At 38.4% G+C, this 23227-nt stretch overlaps 1 protein-coding gene across 12 annotated transcripts in view; it reads right to left on the bottom strand.

The window, feature by feature from the left end:
• Positions 1-23227, bottom strand: part of Antp (homeobox protein H90) — a 123401-nt gene that overhangs the window by 18483 nt on the left and 81691 nt on the right. The window contains exon 1 of one of the 12 annotated variants that reach the window (XM_072898080.1): positions 20234-21879. The exons of 9 other annotated variants lie outside the window; for them this stretch is intronic. The gene's annotated coding sequence lies outside the window, so the exon portion shown is untranslated. Of the gene's footprint in view, positions 1-4693; positions 5131-10600; positions 12198-20233; positions 21880-23227 lie in introns of those variants that run through there. 2 more of the 12 variants (XM_072898084.1, XM_072898085.1) reach the window with 2 other exon arrangements.

Raw genomic sequence — 23227 nt, 5'->3', positions numbered from 1 at the left:
ACGAGCCACGCGCGCCGTGTGTGCGAGCAGAACAGTCGACACGCATGTGCGATTAGCATAATCGAGTCCGGGCTGCAGGGAACCAGTTTGCAAGGCCACTGAAAAGCCGGCCGATCGCTTATATGCCGTTCCCCGTCTACCGGAGCGGCGGGCGCACGATCCATCCGCAACATCGATAACGTCAGCTGAATGCGAGATCGAGGATGATGCCGCTCGCCCGGATTGCGAATGGAGTGCGAACGGCTGTTACGTGAGCTTTCTCTCTCGAATTACGAGAGACTCTTCGATAAGAACCTGGCCGTATAACTGCCACTTAATACCGTATAATGACTATCTGTATGCGTGTGTGATGTAAATGCTACGCTGTTCAAACTCCGGTGAATGACGAGAAATTATGATGATAGTTTCATGATTACTTAATGAACATTCTCTCAATCAACTTTGCTAAAACATTAATGTGATAATAATAATAATAATAATAATATCTTTATTGTGTAATTTGATACACTAAATTACGAGAGCATAACAAACGCAACAAAGGATGACAGCTATCAGCTGATTAATTCCAGACCCGGTATATACAAAATAATTAAGTAAATTAAAAAAAATAAATATATATTAATTAATTGTATCATTTTATAATAAGTCGTAAAGTAACGATTTAACTATACCAACGCGATAGAAAATATTCAGAAGAAATATTAAATATATTTATATAAAAAAATTTACTTGCTATAAAAAATTAATCGATATTATCAATCCTGATAATATATGTTTTAATGCAGTTACCTATTAAAATTTAATGTTAATTATTTCATTTATATATATATATATATATATATACTTGTTTTATTAGCAACTCTCAAATGTATAAATGTAAATGAGAACTGCATGTTGACTTTCTAATTAGATGTAATGTAAAAAGATTACACTTTAATCAGAGGATAAGAGAGGCATCTCAAAATAACTCGAATGCATGCTTTTCAAATAAAATCCATCTATCTCAGGCTTATCCAAGTTCATCGAGAGTAAAGGGGCCCTTTAAGTCTATACCGCTCAACGCCGCCATAATTCCTCTTAATAATTAACAGTTAACTGACCGCAATATATAGATATAACGCATACATCTGTGCGAGATGATCTGTAAGTCGGGTGTGTCCGTCCTCTTTTTTTTTTTTGTCCCTTCTCCATCTCATTCAGCGAAGCGATGGAGAGGGAGAAATGCCGTTTTACGCGTGAAAACTTGGTCTGATCTATTCTTTCAAGAGTTTTGCGTGAACAATGACGAGAAATTATAATGATTGCTTCATAATTACTCAATAAAGATTCTTTCTATCAATTTTTCTAAAATATTAATGTGATGATGATGATAATAATAATAATAATCTATATGCAATTTAAAAATTATAAACGACAATAAACAAAACACAGTAAAATTAGAAATTAGAGAAAAATACAGAAATTATAGAAGCGCTTGTATTACTTCAATAGTGAAAAAAATCTCGTCACGTTACCTGTAACTTTGATACACTGAAATATTCAACAAAGATATGTGCGCATTTTTATGGACTCGGATGGGTGAACTATTCCTGGTTTAAAGGGAAAGTACGCGGATTAAAACTTCCTCTGTGAACATCACAAATAATTTTCACCGATATTTGTTGTGTTGACTACTATATACCGTGTCGTATAAGTGAATCTATTTGTTAAACGCATTTTGTCTTTCGTTCTTTAGAAATGTATTAGCAAATAATTTATTTTACATTAATTGCACAGTATATGATATACAGTATTGAGAATTAATCTACATATTATTTTCTGCAAAAAAATATAATTTTCTACAACATGGTAAATATTTCCTGCTGAAATTTTATTCCCACATAATCCAATACGTGCCATTCATATGGCGTTACGTTAATTATATCTGTATTGTAAAGAAAATGTTATATAATCTTCATATGCGAACACACATACAAGCAAACGATTTAAGAATGCAAGAGGTGGCGTGATAAACGAGCTTTGATAACTTGGTTTCCGCGTTTAACATACGGTGCTGCTTTAATTACGCGGAATTTATTAACCTATTAAAAGCAATTATAGTATAGCATATTTTGTAATCTACAGAGATCAGAATCATATGCACAAAGAATAATTACAGCTTGTAAGTTATATACTTAAAACTAATTATTATTACAAACGAGAGAAAATATACTCATATTCATGAATGTATATGCAACTTTCAGTTAGTAGCTATTTGTAAAACAGAATAAAATTAATTATCATGAAAAAACTTTTGAATATTTTTAAAACTTTGCAAAAAAAAATATTGTGTAAACTTTTCTTATGAAATTATATTTACTATAATTGCAAGATCAACGAAACAGAATGCGAAAAAATCTGAAATATTAATAATATTAAATACTAATAATAATATTAATAGTATTAATAATATTAATAATGTTAAGTACTATAATAATAATAATAGTATTAACTAATTATTAAATTTTTAAATAAAAATAAAAAATTCTATTTGTTTAGTTTCATCAGTCAATTGATAAAATATGTGTTCCGGGAAGCGATATAAAATGGAAATAAATTAGAGCACACGACTAAATTGCGTAAAATATATCTTCGCAATTTTGCGTGACTTCTTCCCCGCGGGATACTCGACACCCTCTGCGGCTTTCTACCAAGGCCTATAGAGGTTCAATCTACCTAGGCAATTTCAGCTGAAAGCCGGGAAGGGTCTCGACACAAGCACTCTAGAATTTCGCAACTTTCACATTTTTTTTAAACACAAACGTTTTCTCGTCCGCTCTCTCATCGGAATTTAAAACGCTTTCTCTTTTCTTTTAGACTAGGGATTGTAAGCTCGTCTTAAAGGGACGGCGATCAGTCTCTCTGTAATTCTAGTGCGTTGAAGACAAACTACATTTCCTTTACTTTCGAAATCTCCTTCATATGTAAGACGTGACCTTTATTAGTATCATCATCAGAAAGAACAACTTAAAAGTGTTAGTACTCAATTTTGGCGGACAAAAGTTAATCTCTTAGCCTAAGTCGTTTTGTGTGACACAGTTTTTACGATAAACTAGAAACAAGATCATTAACGTTTCACGGAATGAAAGCAGATTACTGCGATATGATCGAAACCGTAAGGAGTGTCATTCCGGATCCTGCTAGTGTTGTTCCCGATTTAAGGTGCGATGGGTCAAGGGTTAATCACTTTAGATTTCATTTAATTAACGGAAAGACTAATGGAAGCTGAATTATCTCGCAGTCAGATAGTATCGCAAGGTGGTGGAAGTTTTTTAAAAGAGTCGTAAAAGTTTCACACCGTGCGAAATGTACCCGTAGATAACTATGTGTCTGCGCATATGACAGAACTAAATTAAATTTCCAAGTAAAACATCTTGCGCACATCATATATCTATATATAAACGCAGAAGGTATTTAACCTAAATTAATTTTGCGACTATTGCATGTTATGATTTCGGTGTCCAAGCCATACAAAAAAAGAACACATTTCTCTAATAATAAGTTGACTTACATTTTAACTAGTCTTCTCTTTAAAAAAATAATTTTATAAAGTTATATCAAATTTAAAAAATTAAATTTATAATCTGCCGTATGAATAAAGAAATTCATTTGATCCTTATAGTTAATTGTTTAAAATCAATATAATTTTCGAGTTATTTTAAGAGATTAACAAGTATCTTGTATAAAAAAAGCCTTATATAAAATAAAATAAATATACATATAATAAATATATAATGTCGTAAATTTTCTGATTGATACATCTTATTATATTGATCATTTTCACTCATCGTAACGCATTTTCCTGTGATTTAAATTAGATAATCAAGATTCATGATCCAAACTAGTTACTTTCCAGAGGGACAATGTAGAAAGGGTAGACACTCGGATAATTCATAATTTACGCGTATGTGGGTGACCGATGAGACGAGAGTTGCACGTGACTATATAACACCAAGGGAACCCTTTGTCATAATGATTTTAAAGTTTACGTATTATACTGTATCAGAAGAGAGAAAGTAATGAATCTTCGAAGTTTGATTTGCCGTCGTAGGAAGATCTGATGATTCTCAGAATCATTAAAAATCATAATTTTTGGCACTATAAATTATCCTAGAGACAAAAAGATGGCGCGTACCTTTACACATTTCGCACAATGGCGACAACGAACTCGAAATTACGTGGCCGTGCCTTTATTTCGTCGCAAGCGTGAGGGGGTATCTATAAGGCCGCCGAGACACGGCGGAAAGTACAAAGTTTTGACGTCACCTTATAAATCAACCAACACACTCGCTCGCTCAAGACGTTGCACGAACACATCCTGAGTTGAAGTTTTGCTCACCGTATGTCTCCTCTGCTCTCAACGCAGACAACTTGTACAAGGTGACTCAAAAATTTCGACACCATCTCGTACACACATCTTTAATCTCACGCATATATCGACAACTATCAACTCATCATTCAAAGTGCATACTGTTGTACGATTGGCGTGTGTTAAATAGCGATTATCGTATCGAATTTTGATTGCGGCGCACGCACATAGAATTATGATAGGAATAAAATCCGCGGATAAACATTAAAAATTTTTGTAAATTTAGTTATTTCTTAAACAAAATAATACATATATAAATAATAAGACACATGTAATTATAACTACCTCTTGACGTAATTTACGATGCTACCAGAGAACTGAGGAGAGTGTTGAGTTAAGATGACACGCGTAGATACGAATTTAAATCGGACGAGGTGATGAGAGCGTGTAGAGATGAACTATATAAACACGTACATAGCGAGAACGTCGGAATGTCAAAATAAACAACGGCACTGGAGTCGACCCCGTCTACTGAAAAATTTTGGCATCGTCGCGCCCGACGCTCTGTCGGCGCAACTTTGAAATTATCTCGAGGTAATTTATATTACGGTCGCGAGCCGAGAAAATGCACGACGTTCTCTTGAATTAAAATCGTCGGCGCGATAACGAAACGGAATTAATAAACTTTTAGATTGGAAAAATGAAAGTTAAAACAATATTACTTATTTAATTTATTGTTACAATATAATAATTATCGAATTTTTACACAGAAAAAAAAGTGTCAAATCAAAACTTATATACTCATATGAACGCGTTCATTGTTTCATATATACGCAACAGTTTATAATCTTCTTGAAGACTTTTAAAATCTTAAATTTTAACAATATTATAATCTTATTTCAATACCACGATTGTCATTTCAAGAATAAAATAATTATTTCAACTCTAAGAAAATTATAATCTTCGATTTGAGCATGTGTTATTTTCTATCCAACATTTTTTTCTTCTCCATTCAAGAAAATTATTCTTAAATAACAAGAATATATTTTTCTTGGTTGAACTATATTTCTTTGTTTAACGCAATATAATCTCATTTCAAGATTTACATTTTGAAACTAAAGATATTGTCAAAACAAGAATATTCTTTTTTCTGTGTAGACATCTCTCTTCCTCTCTCTTTCTCTCTCTCTCTCTCTCTCTCTCTTTGCAATATTATAAATATTTTCTTACATGAATAAAACAAGAGAGATTATTGCGATAAAATTGACGACAAAAAAATAAGAAAAACTGCAAGCCTCGTGCAAATTGCACTAGGTTACATGACTTTACACATTATAAAAGATAACGCTATAATTGTTGCGGTCGGTGTATAGATACCGCGAGATATAGTCATGATAATCCGTTGCAAGGAAAAAATATACGTTTTCGTTTGCGTCTGCTCTCGTCTATATGTATGTGCATACTCCGCACGATAAGATAAAAATAAAAGTGCATAAATATTAGGCAATTAGGAAATAAGAAGTCGATTTATCGCATATCTTAATCATATATAGATATCATGCATCCGCATAGAAAGCATAATCAGTTTACTTTGAAATTACACTGTACATCTTCGTAAGTGTGTAATTATTGATAGCAGTGGCCGGCTATTAGTAAGAGCGCTCGCGATTATCATACATATGTATAAGATAAGACCTATCGTGTTCAGCATGTATTTAACATACTAAATAAACTCGAGGACCTTGAAATTTTTTCGTGCATAAAGAATATTGTTTTCGAATAACCTACATCAACAATTAAAAGAAATTTAGCATATTTCATAGACAGAAACTAGAAATAAAGATTTGTATAGAATATTTGCCAACTGGATGAATGAACAACCTACGAGCGAAAGCTGCTGTGAAAGATATCTTGAAAGGCGGAAATTGCAGCTGCTCTTAGCTTGATGTCTCGAACGCAAAAATCAAACGGCAGGCAAAGAAAAGCAAAAAGAGAGAAAAAAAGAGAGAGAGAGAGATAGAGAGAGAGAGAGAGACGGAGAGAGTAAAAAAAGGAGAAATCGGGTGGGGTGCCATCCTAAGAGGGTGAGATCCGAGGATTCGGCCGGAGGTGTAGAGGGGCCGGCGGTACGGACACGGTATTGGATGCTACCGGGGACGGGGAGCTTACGGTAGGGGTAGTTTGACAAGTTGACAAGAGCACAAAGGCCGTGGCAGACACCCTCGAGCGAGCGGCAAGAAGGGAAGGGACAAACGCACGAAGGGTGGGAACGATGGTAGGGAGCGTCGCGACGCTCAGCGACGGAGGATTGTCGGATGGCGGGGAGCCTGAAAGCCCGGTAGATCCGACGCCGCGAACAAAGGGTGGCTCACCCCATCGGGACCTGGGAGTTTAGGGAGAACGGAGATACCGATTTACTCGGAATCGCGAAGACGCACGCATATACGTGTGCACGCGCGTGTGTACGCGCGAGCGTAGGCGAGTTTCGGGTCGGTTCGCTCGACCGATCTGATAGATACGCCGCGGGCCTAATATCGAAAGTTAAGGGCGAAGCTGAAGCTCGTGCTTAATTAAATCGGAAGACCGTGGGAGATAATCGCAGTTCCCCGAGCGGCTAAGGTCAATATATGGTGCTGGGCAATTTGATTCTCGCATAGCAATTGAAAATAAATGGAAATTTAAACGCCGCCGATATCTTGCAATTAGACAAGTTAATTCTATCGAATAAATAACTTACGAATTATTTTGACGGATGGAAAAAAATTTTCCAAGATTATTATTTCGTTGTTAAGTTCTATATGTAGGTATATACCTACTCAGATTGAATATTTTTCTAAAATTTTGAAATAATTGTTTTTTTTTTAAAGATACAACATGCATATTCCAAACTCATCATATATCTTCGATACGAATAAATAATTTACAAATTATTTTGACGGATGGAAAAAAATATTCAAAGATTATTATTTCATTGTTAAGTTCTATTATGTATATACTCAGATTGAATATTTTTGATATTTTTAAAATAATTGTTTTTTTTTTTTTTTTTTTTTTTTTTTTTGGGAAAGATACAACATGCAAATTCCAAACTCATCATATATCTTCGATACGATCCCATAGAATTTCATCCCCGCTTGGAGCTTGAAAAAGAAACGGGAAGCGAAAAGAATACGGGTTCGCGCCCGTGAAAGCGCTGACAATTTTTCACAATGGAATGCTGCACCGCGTGCCGATAACCGTTCAAAGGGCAATAAATATCTTCGCTAACCACCTTCTATAAGGCAGCCTCCGCAAAAGCGTTCCATTCATACCGCGGTATAACGTTAGCGTAGGCACCGACTCTTCCCGTTTCCGTACCCCCTTCTCGTCACACACCGCGCTTCAGCCCACATTGATACACATATCGACTCCCTTATGGTTTACGAGCCGCCGCTGTGATTTATCGCGCTTGAAAATACCGCACGGCGTCATTAGAAACATCATTCGTACCTCGGAACGTCTATCATTCCGCGCCCGAAGTAATTCAATGATCCACGCGCCGCCCTTGTCCAACCCTTTCGTCCCAAGCATCGTTAATTCGCGCCATTGATGTATGCGTTATGCGCTTCCACAAAAAGACTTCAAAGAGCAGATTAAAAATAAAAGGGAAAAGATTTATTAAATTATAAAAGCATAATTATATCAGCAGTATCTTCTATTAGAATAAAAAGTATATTAATTCACAGAAAAGATAATATTATTTTAATAATATAAAATATACTGTTGCATTTTAATTAAATTAATAAAAATAATTATATAAATAAAATATATATAAAATTTTTTAAATTCGTAAGAGATTTAGACATCAACTGAAGATTTCACGAAGACTTTCTTAATGTGAATGTCATTTTTGTCGCGTGTTTTAGAAATTATTATATTAAATACACGGACAAGGAATCATTATATTAATTACAGATATTTTTATTTCAGTCTTTAAATTATAATAGAGTAATGTTCGCGATTTTTTTATTAAAAAAAAAAAACAAGCATTATTGTGTACTTGTTTAAAATTATAAGATATCTGATGAACGATACGCTCTCTTAAATAAAAGAATAATAAAAATGAGATAGTACAATCGCTTTCGACCATATGATACCGGTCGTTCGTACGGAATTACCCCTTTTGCTTTCCACTCTTCTTCACGCTTGTACCAAACTTCTCTTTCACACTACATGTCGCTAACCTCATACCTGCGCAGCCACTAAATCAGAAACGCAGCGAAGCGTCTTTCGTTCCCGTCGCGTCGCGGTACCGCGAATCATCCCTCTATACTATATACAGGGTTTTATACTTGCTATCTGGAAAGGTAGACAGGATAAATGTACGGAGCGCGATTCGAAAAAGAAAATAACGTCCCTGCACATTTTTCAACGCAGTCAATAAGATCTACTTGGTATAATAGTTACGGTAAAGACGAGTTATTTAATCAAAATTAAAATATTTAAAATTCATATTTTATAAGTTTGATATAAATTCAACTCAAGAAATAATTTAAAAAATATACATTTTTTAAATATATATATGTCAATTAAGTGTACCACATAAGAGAAAAATAAAGTAAATATAATAAATTTTGCGTGATTGAATTTACAGAAATTAATATGCAGATAAACAGAATTTTTAAAAAATACTACTAAAATGAGATCGATAATCTTGATTATATTTTCATATTGTGATAACTCGCCAAAATCAACATAGTATCAATACGAGGAACCAATGTAGAAAAATAATCCTGTTATCTAATTCCTTGTAATCGCGTATAAACCTTTCTTATTACAACGAAAGACGATTATCTTTTGATAAGATTAATCCGTAAGCCGGTGACCCTCGTCAAATCGAAGGGTCCGTAACTCATTAAATATTCCTAGGGTCCCGATACCGTATCGAAATGCCTCTTACTGTTCGACGTGATTGTATAACATGTTATAATAATAGTCGTTTAACGATACTTGAAAACGCGTTTCTTCACATCGATAATTTTTTATTTCATTATTATTTTCTTTCTTATTTATAACGTAACGGGCAGACCACCAAGATTCATATTTTATCGTTAGATCGCCATCGTGTTCCCCGATGCAACGATCGCGTGCGTGACGAAACGAAAAACCGGAAAGTCGGAGATCAGGTCAACCATTATACGGGATGACTTTCTTATCTCTTCAGGTAACCGAGTGACCTGTCATGCTCTTACTACTGTGGTTACCTGTGCGTTCTCCCGCCATCCACTAATGAAATCGGTTTCCGGATCCGAAGTATCCGAGTTTCCAAGATCTTAATCCCTGATAATATAGGGGTGTCGCATTTGCTCGTACATTTAGTTTCACGTTCTAAATAAAGATAGAAATTAAAACTAATGTATAGCTATATAGAGCGATTATATGACAACTTGTTCAAAAGTTGAAAGTCGAAAGACTGATAATTGGAGAAAACTGAATAATTAGAGATAAAATAATAAAATTAATTAGAGACGATACTTTTTATATGATTTATGATTCGCGACAAAACTCAAGATAGAATTATATTTATTATGTGTCATGTAGAACAGAAAATATATTTGTACACACAAAATACATACAAATCAAAATATACAGTGTGTTTGAGTTAAGTGTATACACTCTGTTATTTTTTTAAATAATAGAATTATAAAAAAATATTTTGAATAACAATTATTTTGTTTAAGATTCTTAAAAAACATTAAAAAATTTTTTTTTCCATGACAATTTTATTTTTCTAAATGGAATATGGTATATCTATTTTATTATACAGTTTTGTAAAATATTTTATGACAAATTCGATAATTATAATATGTGATAAAGTGATATTTTTAATAATCATTATAACAGATTGTCACTTGCATTGTTTTTATGAGCGAAAAAAAAAGCAAAATAACTCTCTTATTATTATTACTATTAAATAATCTTTATATATTATTAAAAAAAATAATTAACTGTAATTCTCTGTTTTGAATTTTGTCGCAAATTATTCTAGATCATTGAAAGATCTTTCGAAGACGAAGAAGCATTGATGCATCGATGATGTATAAACTGTTCGTTAAACGATCGCTCCTTTAATTGTCAAAGAAAGATCGAGCGCAGCTCTTATCACGGTCAAGTCGCCTCGAGTCAAGTGGCGAGTATTCCTTTCGCAACTTCGCGATGGTTATATTGGTTTCTTTCACCGACAAATCATTGGCGCGCGTGAAACAGACATACCTTTCTCCACATGATCCGTCCTCGTGTAGATTTCTCGTCGGCTAATATCGTTGATTCACGCGTCTTACGCACACCACCGCCTCTCGGCGCGTACTCCCGCGCGCGCGATAAAACTCCTCGGTGCCCAGCTATCAACTAATTAACATTACCAGGTAGCGGCACGAGACTCGACAACAAGCAGGTCGGCAATTACGTGCACCGGACGTGTCGTCGTCGTCGTCGTCGTGGCCGTTGAGAGCGTCCTTATCAGCAACCGCGCGCGTCACGTTGTCAACCGCGAAAAACCGGCTGTCGGCAGACTGTGCAAACGGTGCCAATTAGGTGTACACAGGTGTCAATTTGTCGGCGTTCCTCGCGTCACGCTTTCGGATCGCGAGCGAGGAATCTCCCGGCGAGAACGGAACAATTTTCGCGCCCGCGTTTGGACGATATCGCGCACATCGCGATGCAGTAATGACGACCCGGTGTAATTAGTCCCGCGGTGAGCACGCTGATGTAACGAATCGTGCTCCGGAACGGCGTTGCTGCTGACCGAAATCTAGGAAGTGCTGCAACTTTTTAATAAACCCCTTAATCCTTGGCGATCTCTCGGTTCGATGCTAAATTCAAGCGAGCAGTTCAAGAAGGCCAAGTTGTGACTGATCGTCGGCGATTCGTGGCTCTCAGATGACGCAGCTCGCTGGATAAGAAGCGGCATTTCTGCTCGAGTAATTCTTTACGGAATTATCAATTATAATGTCCATCTCGTCGCTCCCGTATGCAGTGCGTATATAATCAAGCAGTTGTATCTTCAAAGATATAGACTTTCGTGTAATTATAATTCTCAACAAGTTTCTCGATGATCTTGAATGCAGATTGAATCGCGCGCGTGAACTTGTGACACGCGCGTGTGCGGAGATTTAATGCGCACTAGTTTAACTGTATCTGACGTTACACGATGCGCTTGATTATGCGCTTTGGTAGCATTCATACATGAGATTTAACACATTCTCCTGGTCCATGGAAAAATAATATCCGCGTCCATGATTCGCGAGATCAATTATTACGAGTCTTTTGCGAGGCACAGAAAGAGAAAAACTATCGCCGCGAAATACAATTGTATTCTTTTCGACGCGACAATGATTACAACATTGTTCGAATGTCTATCACCGTGTTGACTCGCAAAGCTTTCTTGCACTCCCGATCGCTACGAGCTGACAGTAGGATGCCTGGTCCCGAATATACACACGATACAACCCGCGCGAGTCGGCGTGTGTCAGAGCTCTTCTGACTCGGCAGAAGCACAGACAGAAACGAAACTACACAACGTGACTAACGGCGCACAGAAAAGCGAACGTGGTCGTGGTCGTGTGCGTGTTCACGTGCGTGCGTGCGTGCGTGCGTGTCGGGGGGAGGGGAACGAGAATGGAGGAACCGACAGAGAAGGCCGGAGAGAAAGAGAGAAAGAGAGAAAGAGTGGAAAAAAAAATCAAGAGAGGGATAGAGAGAACGTGGCGGCAGAACGCTGGGATATCCACCACGCGCTAACCAATTCCGCGAGCGTCGCGCGCGTGCGTGTGCGCGCGCACACTAACGTACGTGAATGTGTGCAGAGAAGCGTATCCTCCCGTCGAGCGTGGAACGGACGAGAGCGTCGAGCTGTCAGCGCACCCCACCCCGAAATCCCCTTTGAAATCAACCCCTCCCATCGTGACGAACTCTTCCCCCCTCCCTCCCTTCCTTCCTTCTCTCCGTGTCGCAGGCTCTTTCCCTTGACTAGTTCGTTCCTCCATCCCTCTTCGGACAACCCCCGGCTGTCTCAATGTCGAAAGCACTGCGCGCCTCGCACGAAAGCACGAGTAATAAGAAAGAACTTGCGTCTATTTCTTGACATGCGGATCAAAATTATCTTTCAATAATTATTGCAACAAAATTTAATCGCATATAATAATATATAATAAATTATATATTATTTCGTTTTTTTTGTGTTAAAATCAAACACTTTAACTAACACGCTCGACACGGTATCAAACGGAATTTCGAAAGGAAGGAGACGAAGGAAAGGAAGGGAACGAAAGAGAAGAGATGTGCAAAGAGAGGAAATATGAGAACGCCGGAAAGGTGACTCGATCCCTTTCATTTCCACTGACGCGGACGAATCATAATTCTTATTTCGCCTCCGGCTTGAAATCATCCCCTCTTTCGGCGCTCTTTCCGGTATTCTACCTCGACCTCGGCTTTGCCCATTTCCTTTCTGACCACCCTACTTTCGCATCGGAGCATGAACACCCACCCCGAAGTAACCGTAGGGAGAACGCGCTTTATAGAGGAACGCGAGACCGATGCGCGAAATCAAATGTGTTGAAAAATACTTATTAAACTGCAACATCTTTTAATATTAAATATTAAAATGTATTTTATATATTCTCCCATTTTTTTCTTCTTATCTTTATTACTTTGCTTTTATTTATTTCAGAATATCGAGGAATAAGTCCCGGGCTCCTTGACGCGCAAGAATGTCAGCCGGCAGTCGAAGAGCCGGCTCACAACAGCAGGCCAGTAGGGGCAGGTAACGTGAAAGGCGTTTATATCCCTGTGGATGAAGAAGTATATGTACGGGTCGACATTAGGATCGAGGGTTTGTCGCTGACGACCAATATGAGGGACCGCCATTGTTCGACACCCGGAGACTGACCTTTTACTAAGCGAGGAACGGAGAGTACGATTTTACTAACATGGCCTCGTGACTTCCATTATTACACGAAATGCATACCAGCTTTTGCACAATTCAATCTTCATATATTATATATCAATCTTAATTGTGATTAATTATAATATAAATCCGGAAGCTCTATATATATATATACACATACATAATTTAATAAAATTAATTTAGCTCGTACAAAATATTGGAAATTATTAAAAATATAAAAAGTCTCTCCCCAAATTTGTTAATTAAAATGTTGATATTTTTTTCTGATATTTTAATTTAATCTATAAAAAGATATTTGCGTATAAATGAGATATCAAGTCAGCTAATTGTATATTGAAGGTATAATTATCATTTTAATACGACAAAATAGAAAGTATCGTGTTTCATATTTCATTTCTAACGCACATCTATTAATAGAAATCTCTGTTGAACCGTTCCCAGATTCGTCCGAGATCCTACGAGGGTGGAAATTTTTTTCAAAGAAAATGGAGTTGGCCTGCGTCCGAGCGAAGGCGACGTGATGACTTTATCCAATCGACTCGATTTCTCATCCGCATTCGTTCTCTACCCGCAGGCTGACCCGCAGTCCTAGGGAGGAAAGAGAAGGAACCGGGCAAGGGAGAGAAGCGCCCATGACTTATGGTCGCCATTACGGTACCGATAATTATATGCTGCTCCGCAGCCGCTCCCTCCTGTACGAAAGGAACGAGAGGTATATGTATGATATGGTAGATGATATCCTGCCTGCCCGACGAACTTCGAACAGCCGACCTCTAACGTAACCGCACACGCACATCAACCATACGCTCCTCCTGGCTCATTGATCGACCCGATCGATACGTTCCGGTATTTCAGAAGAGTTGGAAAGTAATTGCCTTGATATATAGGGTCGATCGTTAATATGTGCAATCTGTTCTGTTGCCACATGTGTTGGTGAGTGTCTAGAGAATTTTCAGCGTTCTCTATATTATTATAATCGATTTTGTTAACGATGATTAATGCTGTAAATAATTTGCGAAAGAGTCGAACCCGTGTAGAACTGTTTTTATAAATTATTGCGAAAATATCGCAAGAGTATATATTGAGGCTTAACAAATCGCGAAACCGAAAACCGATTTTAATATGTCAATATTTACTGTATCAATAATAAATATTACAGGGTTAATTTTTTTTTTAACTTTTTATAACAATTATATTTCGAGCAATCAATCAGTGAGAAAAGGTCGAGATACGTAATCGCACAAAAGCATGAAGTAAACAGAAACACCCTCAATTGTGCGGTAATGGTGGTCGTATATATCGAAGAAAGGACTTGGTAGAGAATCTCCTTACGACTCCCTCCGGCCCACTTATTACGCTGATTCTCTTACGGGATACAATCATCTAATGTATTTCGTAATGATCGTTACCGTATCAAATTGACTCAATTAATAATAGATAGAATACGCTAGAGATCTCTTGGACATTGTTCAAATAGTTGGGCTTACATATGGCGATTAAAAAAAAGGCATTTTGCCAATCGCATTCGTGTTTAATATTCGCGGAAACCGGAAATTATTCTTCGCAATTTTTAAGTGATTATCAATCATTTAAATAGTATTTTTACAAGATATACATAATTTTTCGCTCTACGTAATATACAATTCTTTATAAATTACGTCCCCCATATTTATCGATCCCGCAAACGTATTACGTATCCTACTAGCTATTCACAGCAATAATTCGATTTTCTACCTAAAATAATAATTTCATCGAGCAAATTGAAGAATAAAAAAAAAAAAAGAAATACAAAATGATTTTTGACGCAGACCGCCTCTTATAAACAGGAACACCATTGTCGGATTGTTTCGCTCTACAATTGAGATCGCGTAACTTATTGAGACATCGCGATGTGTGTTTAATGCGCCGTTACGTCACGCTTCGTGACTTTTATAGTAACAAATCGGGACAGCATTGTGCCCGTGCATGAGTTTCCACCACGATATTACGGCCCACATGCGCGCGTGCGAACGTCATTAGCATAACCAACAAGCTCAACACGGCGCCCCGCGCAGGATGCAGACGCGCCGAACACAGAACGTTGTTAGCTACATGTGTAAAGTTAAAGGGAGGGAGGGACGCAGGGACGCGCGCGCACGAGGAGGAACAGCGGCGAATTCATGAGAACACACCAGGTGTATTCCACCAGTTCTCTCTTGATCTTCCGAGTTACGTGCTCTGACACGTATTCTTATAACCCGGTATTCTTTACTCGTAAATTATTATTTTCACACTTTTTTTGCTTTCCAAATTTGTATTCTTCAATCTATTGATATATGATTTTCCCACACTTTTCTCTCATATAAATATGTATTTTTTTTTGTATAATATGCGACCGAAGACGGTTCGAGTTTCATAAACGCAATTGATCTGAATTACAAGCATCAAATGATAAAACATTTAATGTCATGGAATTTATTAATCGTCAATTCATGTATAGACAATTTATACAGATATATTAATTTATGAATTTCAGTGATAAAATTACAAATTTCAGTTTTGTAAAAAAAATATGACAAAAATAATAATTTTGGAGTAGAATAGCGTCTCGAAGAGTCACATAGCTTTTCAGTCTGTTCTGTCATGAAAACGATTAAGAATGTATTGGCAAGAGAATAATGACAGATGCGGCTTTAAGTTTTTTTATTGATATCTACAGTAGTGAGAAGACTAATAATCAAGTTCGACTCAGCGAGTTTCTCTCTGGAATAGGAAGCCAGAGAGACATAACATAGACAGAGTTTTTTCACTTTGGACATTATTACGTAACTAACGGCGCGCGTTCCCTTTATTGTTTACGAGCGTGAGCTTCTTAAATTCGTGTTATTTTCGTCTGATGTCGCAAGATGAATGGCATGCGGGTTTTCTGGCAACAACGAGGCGTCCAAGAGAAGAAGGAAGTGGAGTAGAGAAATCGAGGAAGGAGACGAAGCGTGGAAGCAAGGATACGAGAGAGCGAGAAGAGAGTTCATCCTTTCCGTCTTGGCTCCCGAGAAAAAGTTGGAAGTTGTTCTTGAGAAGCGTCGTTCGTGAAGAGACGAGAGACGGTGAACGGACACGTCGCTACCGCCTCGCCCCCGTATGTTGTCCTCCCCTCTTTTGTTCGCGTTGTCTCTTCTCCTTTTTTTTCCCGCGCGTCCAAGAGGCGTGCGACGCCTTCGGGGCGCCATGCCTTGTTATCCTCATGATGTATGGCGCGCTAATTGCACTAGAGACCGCGTTTTACAACGAAATCGATCGCCCGATTGTTAGCGCAGTTGCTTGCCCCTCCCCCCCCTCTCCTTAACCCCTGCGACGATCAGAATTTGCTTAAGAAATTGATTCACACACATACACATTAGAACACATAGCTTTATAAAAAATCGGCCCCTCGATGTAATTTTTTTTTTTTCGAACTTACATCCGTAACGCGAATCGAAATCTCCGTTACGCAAAAATGAGCAACAATTTTTTTTTTGCAGCTTGCGAAATGTTCCCTTCTATAAATTGTCTGGAATGTTGACATCCTCCGCCGCTATGGTTTTGGTTTTGCGTCCGGCAACGAGATCCCCCTCTGTTGGCCCTACTTCCTTAGTCCGTCCGTCGGCATTCGTGATTTATCGCAACGGAAAATAGGAGAAATAACAAGGGACGTTGGCTTGCATTATACGCCTCGCTCTATCCCAGAATAAAAATGTACTTTGGACCCCGCAAACCTGCTATAACCAGGCTGTTTTTGAATCGCGAATGGTAACTGTATCAAATATTTGTTTCGGAAGATTGAAAATAGTTTCTGACTATGATGAATCATTTTTTTAAGGGTTCTAAATTTTCCTCTCACTTTTCTTACTCTTTAAAGAACTATATAAAAACTTGAAATAAATAAATTAAATAAATTAAAAAAAAAAACAATTAAAGCTAAAAAAATATATATAGATAGAATGACAAAATTTGTCAAGTATCGACATATTTTGCCTTGTTCGTTATAATTAATAAATGTGCGATCTTTTGCCTAAAATTTGTGCATAAAATCATGTTTCTATCGATCTTGAAACAATACGGAAGTATAAAACAGGAAGAAAGGCAAGGTCGAGAGATTGGTGGAAGCTCGTCCTTCTCGTATTAACATTGTCCTTTGTATGCTGGTTTGTCCGAGAAAAATCAGAGAAAGTTTGCATTGTAGCTGAGCGAACAAAAGAAAAAGTTTAAAAAATTTCATAAAAGCATTGTCTGTTGCATCATCGTCAGGCTATCGTCCTCGTCCCCTCGCCTTCCTTCTTTCTTAGCTAACCGAAAAGGCCTTGTATATAATATAATACAAATTTATGACTTATTGTTAGGCTGCTCTGTGAGATGGTTCGTTTAAATATATCTTTTATCTGTCTCTCGCGCGTTTGCTTCTTTTTCTATTCTTTGTTTTGTTTATTTTTTATAACGTTACATTATTTTCTTTTTCCGTATATACGTTAATTAATTTTACGTAAGATATATATTTATTAGGTATCATTTATTTTATTAACTCATTATCTTTCCAAATAACATTCTTCTCCAAGAAAGATTAAACATCTTACAACTTCAGCAACGAATTTCAAACATTTTAACCGAAGTAATTCATCTCACCCGCTCCGATATCAACAAAGTAAATCGTACTTATTAATGACAGAGTCATGAGAACAGTCACACATGCGGAGTACATAGTTTGCGTGCTCGCGGTAATCAGTATAATGATCAGTGGCCGAATTGACGTATCGCCAAGATAATATATATGACGGCATATGGCGGCAGATGCATTGCGCAGCGTGACGTGCTCTAACGCGTCATTGATAGCCCTCCGCTCCTCTCCCCCTCCCCCCTTCCCATTCCTCCCGTCACTCTGCCACCCTCCATCAAATTTTCCTATCACCCCAGACTACTCCCTTCATTTCCTGCCCCGACGATCTCCCTGCTCGCCCCTCGTACTGGCTGTGCCTCATCCTCCTCCCCTCTATCGTGGAACGGAAGGGACGTAATACGAGCGAGGGGGACCCACGGCCAACCAGCGTCGTCGCTTTTAGGGATAAGAATTCTATCTGTGCCGGTACCCAAGCCCTTTTTCGACGCCGATGTTCGACGGAAAAAAAAAAGTAACACGGTGAGAAATATCGTAATGTCGACAGTTAAAGTTATATATGTAGAGAATAACATGCCAATGTTGTTCTGTACGTTAACGATATTATCCATGCATTTATCCAAACTGCGTAATAATACTGCGCGAAAGCTCGTTTATATGATTTGCAATAAAATAAATACAGTTTTATTTCGTGTTCAATTTAAATAATTTCTCGAAACTAATATACTTATATAGTCATATAATGTTTTTATGATTTTAATCCAAAGTGTCGCGCTTTTATATAATGCATTATTTATACATTAATGGATCACACGTTCTAAAGCAACTAATTCACAAAAGATGGGTATAAAAATTAGCAAATCTAAATCAGCATCTATCCGATGATTAATTAAAAAGCAAAACGAAGCTAATAAATTATAATGGATCGACGTAATAGTATTAAAAACGAAGATATATATCATGTAAGCCTCCTAGTTTAATGCGATCGAGAGAAAAAGTATCCGCTTTTTTTTGAGAAATTTCTCACGTACTACGTTTCGAAAAGTCGTCGCAAGTATCTGATCGGTATGCCGATGAAATTTGTTGACACGCCAGAAGAAAAACGGAATTGCGAGGCATTGTAGAATGTCAGAATGAAATGGCCAGACGACTACTATCCGACAGTTGGGCCGCTGTAAGAAACCGGATAAATTGCGGTTAACCCGGAATCTGTGTTTTTACATCGACCGCACAAGCCGCCTTGAAATCTACTGCAGATCAATTACAATTAAGAACGGTTAGCGAATTGCCAAACGTTTCAAGCACGCGGTGCAGCATATATTCCGCGCCTCCGTGTCGCGGCCCGATAAGAGAAGGACTTTCTCGGAAGACGTAATTTCTCATCATTAATCTTTGCTGCGCGTCTTCGACCGCGGTGAACAAGCCTGTTTATGAATTGCTTCAACGCGTAATCTTACTTGACATAATGCCGTAAAAATCCGATAACAGTATTATTTTAGCTTCTTCGAATTTTACATAAAAAAAAAAAAAAAAAAAAAAAAAAAAAAAAAAAATTGCATAAATTTTTGCCCACTTTTTTCCAAAAATTGCATATTCTATGTATAATTGACATTTGAAAAAAAAAATAACTTTAATTAAATTAAAGTCAGTTGTACTTGTCAACATGTATGCAATAGTCATAAATTCTATAAAAAATAGAACTCTCTTAGCTAATCTAATATAAAACGATTATGTTTACACAGGTGGAAAAAGAGCGAAGCGGTATCGTGGAAAAGATGTGATAATTAAGATAATTTTGTCGGTCGTCCGCGTGTTTTGTCAACGCAAATTTCGATGAATAAGTGGAAAATTAACGAATTTTGATAGGAGCATTGATCGATCGAGTTTACGAGTTTTATAATGTGACGCTTAAAGTGCGTTCCATACTATAATTTGACATTAATTTAGTGTCACGTTATCTTTCGTATGTGTTTTGCAATTTATTATAACTCCGTCGCTTATAACACACATTTTTATAAGAAACTGATGCCCTTTAACCTATCATCTACTTGTATTCAAATATTCCCAATTTTAAATTGAGAATAAATGTGATAGAGCTGTTGTATTTTGTATCCAATAGTTAATATTATATAGGTGTTTTTAATAGATGATAATTTATAAATTACACTCTATTAAATTTCACTCAAATCCAATGATTATACCGTAATTTCTACTTGATTAAAATTATTATATCTAAGATGAAGCACGCATTATATCGTTAATCTTTCCAACAACAATTCAAAGGGCAATTAAAAACATCCGACTATCCGCTCACCTCCGTCGCTTCTTTTTCCGTCGCCTCCGTCGGCGAGGTCGCCTCCTAGGTTCCCCCCTGTTCAAGGGGGTAGTTGCTCTCCCTTGTAGTTTCAGGGCCGTTGCTGCTACGCTAAACTCGACTTCTTCCCCTGTCTCGCTTCTTCCCTGCACCGGGGGCCTTGTCTCCGCCCCGGCGCTGGGCCCCGTCGTGGCTGGTACTTCCCTTCGCGCACCACCTTCTCGGAAGTCTTTGTCCACGAAGAGCGAACGAATTTGCCGACGAATGTCACCGAGCCAGGTACGACGGGAAACTGCGTGGGATCAGAAAAACCCAACACCGTCGACGAACCATGTGTCCTTCGAACAGACTCACTGTCTATTGAGCAGAGCAACCATGTGAGTCCATTCACCATCACCCTTTTCTCACTTTGCCCTCGCGAGATCTTCGCAAACGGTTCTACGCGAACTCGAGAAGGTACACAGAATAACTCGGCACGTTTATCGTCGGGTTTCCGATCCAATCCGATCCGATCCTGATGATACTGTTTCTTGAAATGCGTTTCTTACGTTTCTTGGATTGTCTTACAAGGAGATTTCGCGAAATGATCAGCTGACAGAGCTGCGCGTGCTGATGAATAACGATAAAAAATAAGCGAGCGATCGGTTTAGCGCAACATGAAGCAGCTCAGATCATCCGAAATTATTCTCACACCTCGCACTTCTACTCGGATCAAATCGCCGACGAGAACCTGAGTTACTTGTAGACTTTTTCAAGACAGAACAAGGATAACGTTCGCGCGAGATCGACTGTATTCACTGATCTGCGATTTAACATTGATCTACAAGATCTACAATGTTCAAAATCTATGACGCAAAACGCAGTTCTGGAACGAGATTTCCTTGTATCAGCGCAAAGTTGAGCTTCGCTTTCAAAATGAAGAGAGTTTTCTCGTTTCTTTTTATTCTTCCTTAGATTAAAATATTACACGAGAATCAACGATGAAACAGTTTGAAGCAGTTAAAATGTTTCCATTTACGAAGAGCTTCTCACGATGTCACAAAGCTTCTCTCTCCAGTCGTTCGACGTCCATCAAAATACAACTTTAGCGCGAGCCGAGGCTCGATGATCCCGAGAGTTACTTTTTTTTTTTCTTTTTCAGAGTACCAGAGAGAAAAAAATAAACGTCAATGCTTCAGGATTTGTTAACTGGAACTCGATCGTCGTGTCGTTTCGGACTTTCGTCTCGCTGCCGCAAGCTCCTTGGCCAACTCGCTGTCGCACTCGCTGTCGATGGTGTACCGCACGTGTGTCGCGTCGCACGAGAAACCGTAATCTCGAGTGATATCATTCGTCACCGGATCAACTCCGTACGACGCAGCATCCCGTCTACGATCGGCGGTCCTCGCGGTCGGTGCTCGGTGCGTGTCAGCCAGCGTCGGGACGGCTCTGCGCTCGCCGATACCCATGGAAAGCCGCGGACGGTGCCGCGGTGATGTATATCTTAAGCGAGAGATGCGACGACTCTGATCCGCGAATTCCGCCCGCTCAGTTTCGCAGCCTCCGAGCCGGCGGCGGGACCGGAGCGCCGCGACGCGAGGCGCCCTGTGCACATGCGTTAAGCTTCGCTCTCCCCCGATACACCCGCGTGTCCCCCTCGACGTATCCTTCTCTCTCTCTCTCTCTCTCTCTCTCTCTCTCTCTCTCTCTCTCTCTCTCTCCCTCTATCTCTCCCTCTATCTATCTCTTTCTCTCTTCCTCCTTTTCTCTTTCTCTTTTTCTCCTGCTCTCGCTTTTCTCTCGACGCCCCGTGATCCGCCACGATGGTGGTTGTGTACAGAAACCGAGAGAGTCCCGCGTCTCTCCTGCGTCCGTCTTCGGGAGACACGGGGAGACTCGAGGGGCACCGCGGGACACTCGAGAGGCGTCTATCGTATATACTGTTACGCTGTTCCTTTTCTGCGTCAACAAGGAGAGCGCGTCCCAATCGCCAATCGTTCTTTGTTGCCGAATTACGTCACGCAATTTCAATAACGCGATTTTCGTAATATCGAAATTAAATGTCGAAACGGATGAAAGTAACTCGAGGATTTTAAGAAATTGTTCTACGAAAGAACAAACGACAACGGTCATGTTTCAAATTGGAATCGTAACAATAGATAAATTATAATGATAGTATTATTGCGGATAAAACCGCTAACGTAATTCTAAAAACTAGGACATAATATATTCTGCGTTCTATTTCCGTGTTAGAGATTACGTACGACGGTTCCTTTTCTCAAGATATTCGATTACATTTAATCATTTAATTTATTATACGCGTGCGTATTTCTCACACAAGTACAATATATGGCAGAGCCTCGGGGGACTAAATCACGAATCTATTTCTTCCTTCGACTAATTTTAATCCTTAGAAATAGGCTCAAAATAGCATCGCTGATGCTAACTAAACCGACGTACTCGCGCGCATCGCATCGCATCCACGTGCCACTCATTCAAGCTTCTATCAACCGCGGGCGTACGCGATTCGAATTGAATGCCGAGCTTTCGAGCCTCGAAACGTGCACGGCCTACAACGCCGAAGGCCGCGGAGAAAATTGCAGAAAATCCCGAGTCCGTCCACGCCGTAGAAAGTCGCTGACGGATTCGATCGTCAATCTTTCAACGATCGTCGTAATCCTATCAGACGACTACCAACGTCGACTCGCGTATGCTGGAATGTTCAAATATCTCTCGAGAGAGAGAGCAATGCGTTACGAGACAAACGCGCCTATCCGATTATACTCGTAAAATCTATATCTATCAATTTTTCTTATTACATTAAAGCGTACGACTTTGTGCGAGAGTTCTTTGCCATCTTTAAAAATTTTTATCCGCTTATACTCGTAAAACCTATATCTATCAATTTTTCTTATCGCATCAAAGCGTAAGAGTTTTTCTGCAATCTTTATAAATTTGTTAATTATAATATTTGCTTTGAAAAGAATTTTGATTTATTATGCGAATCTCAAAAAT

This window comes from Anoplolepis gracilipes, chromosome 8 (genome assembly GCF_047496725.1).
Source record: "Anoplolepis gracilipes chromosome 8, ASM4749672v1, whole genome shotgun sequence".
Taxonomy (NCBI): domain Eukaryota; kingdom Metazoa; phylum Arthropoda; class Insecta; order Hymenoptera; family Formicidae; genus Anoplolepis; species Anoplolepis gracilipes.
This window is presented reverse-complemented; position numbering and strand designations above follow the sequence as displayed.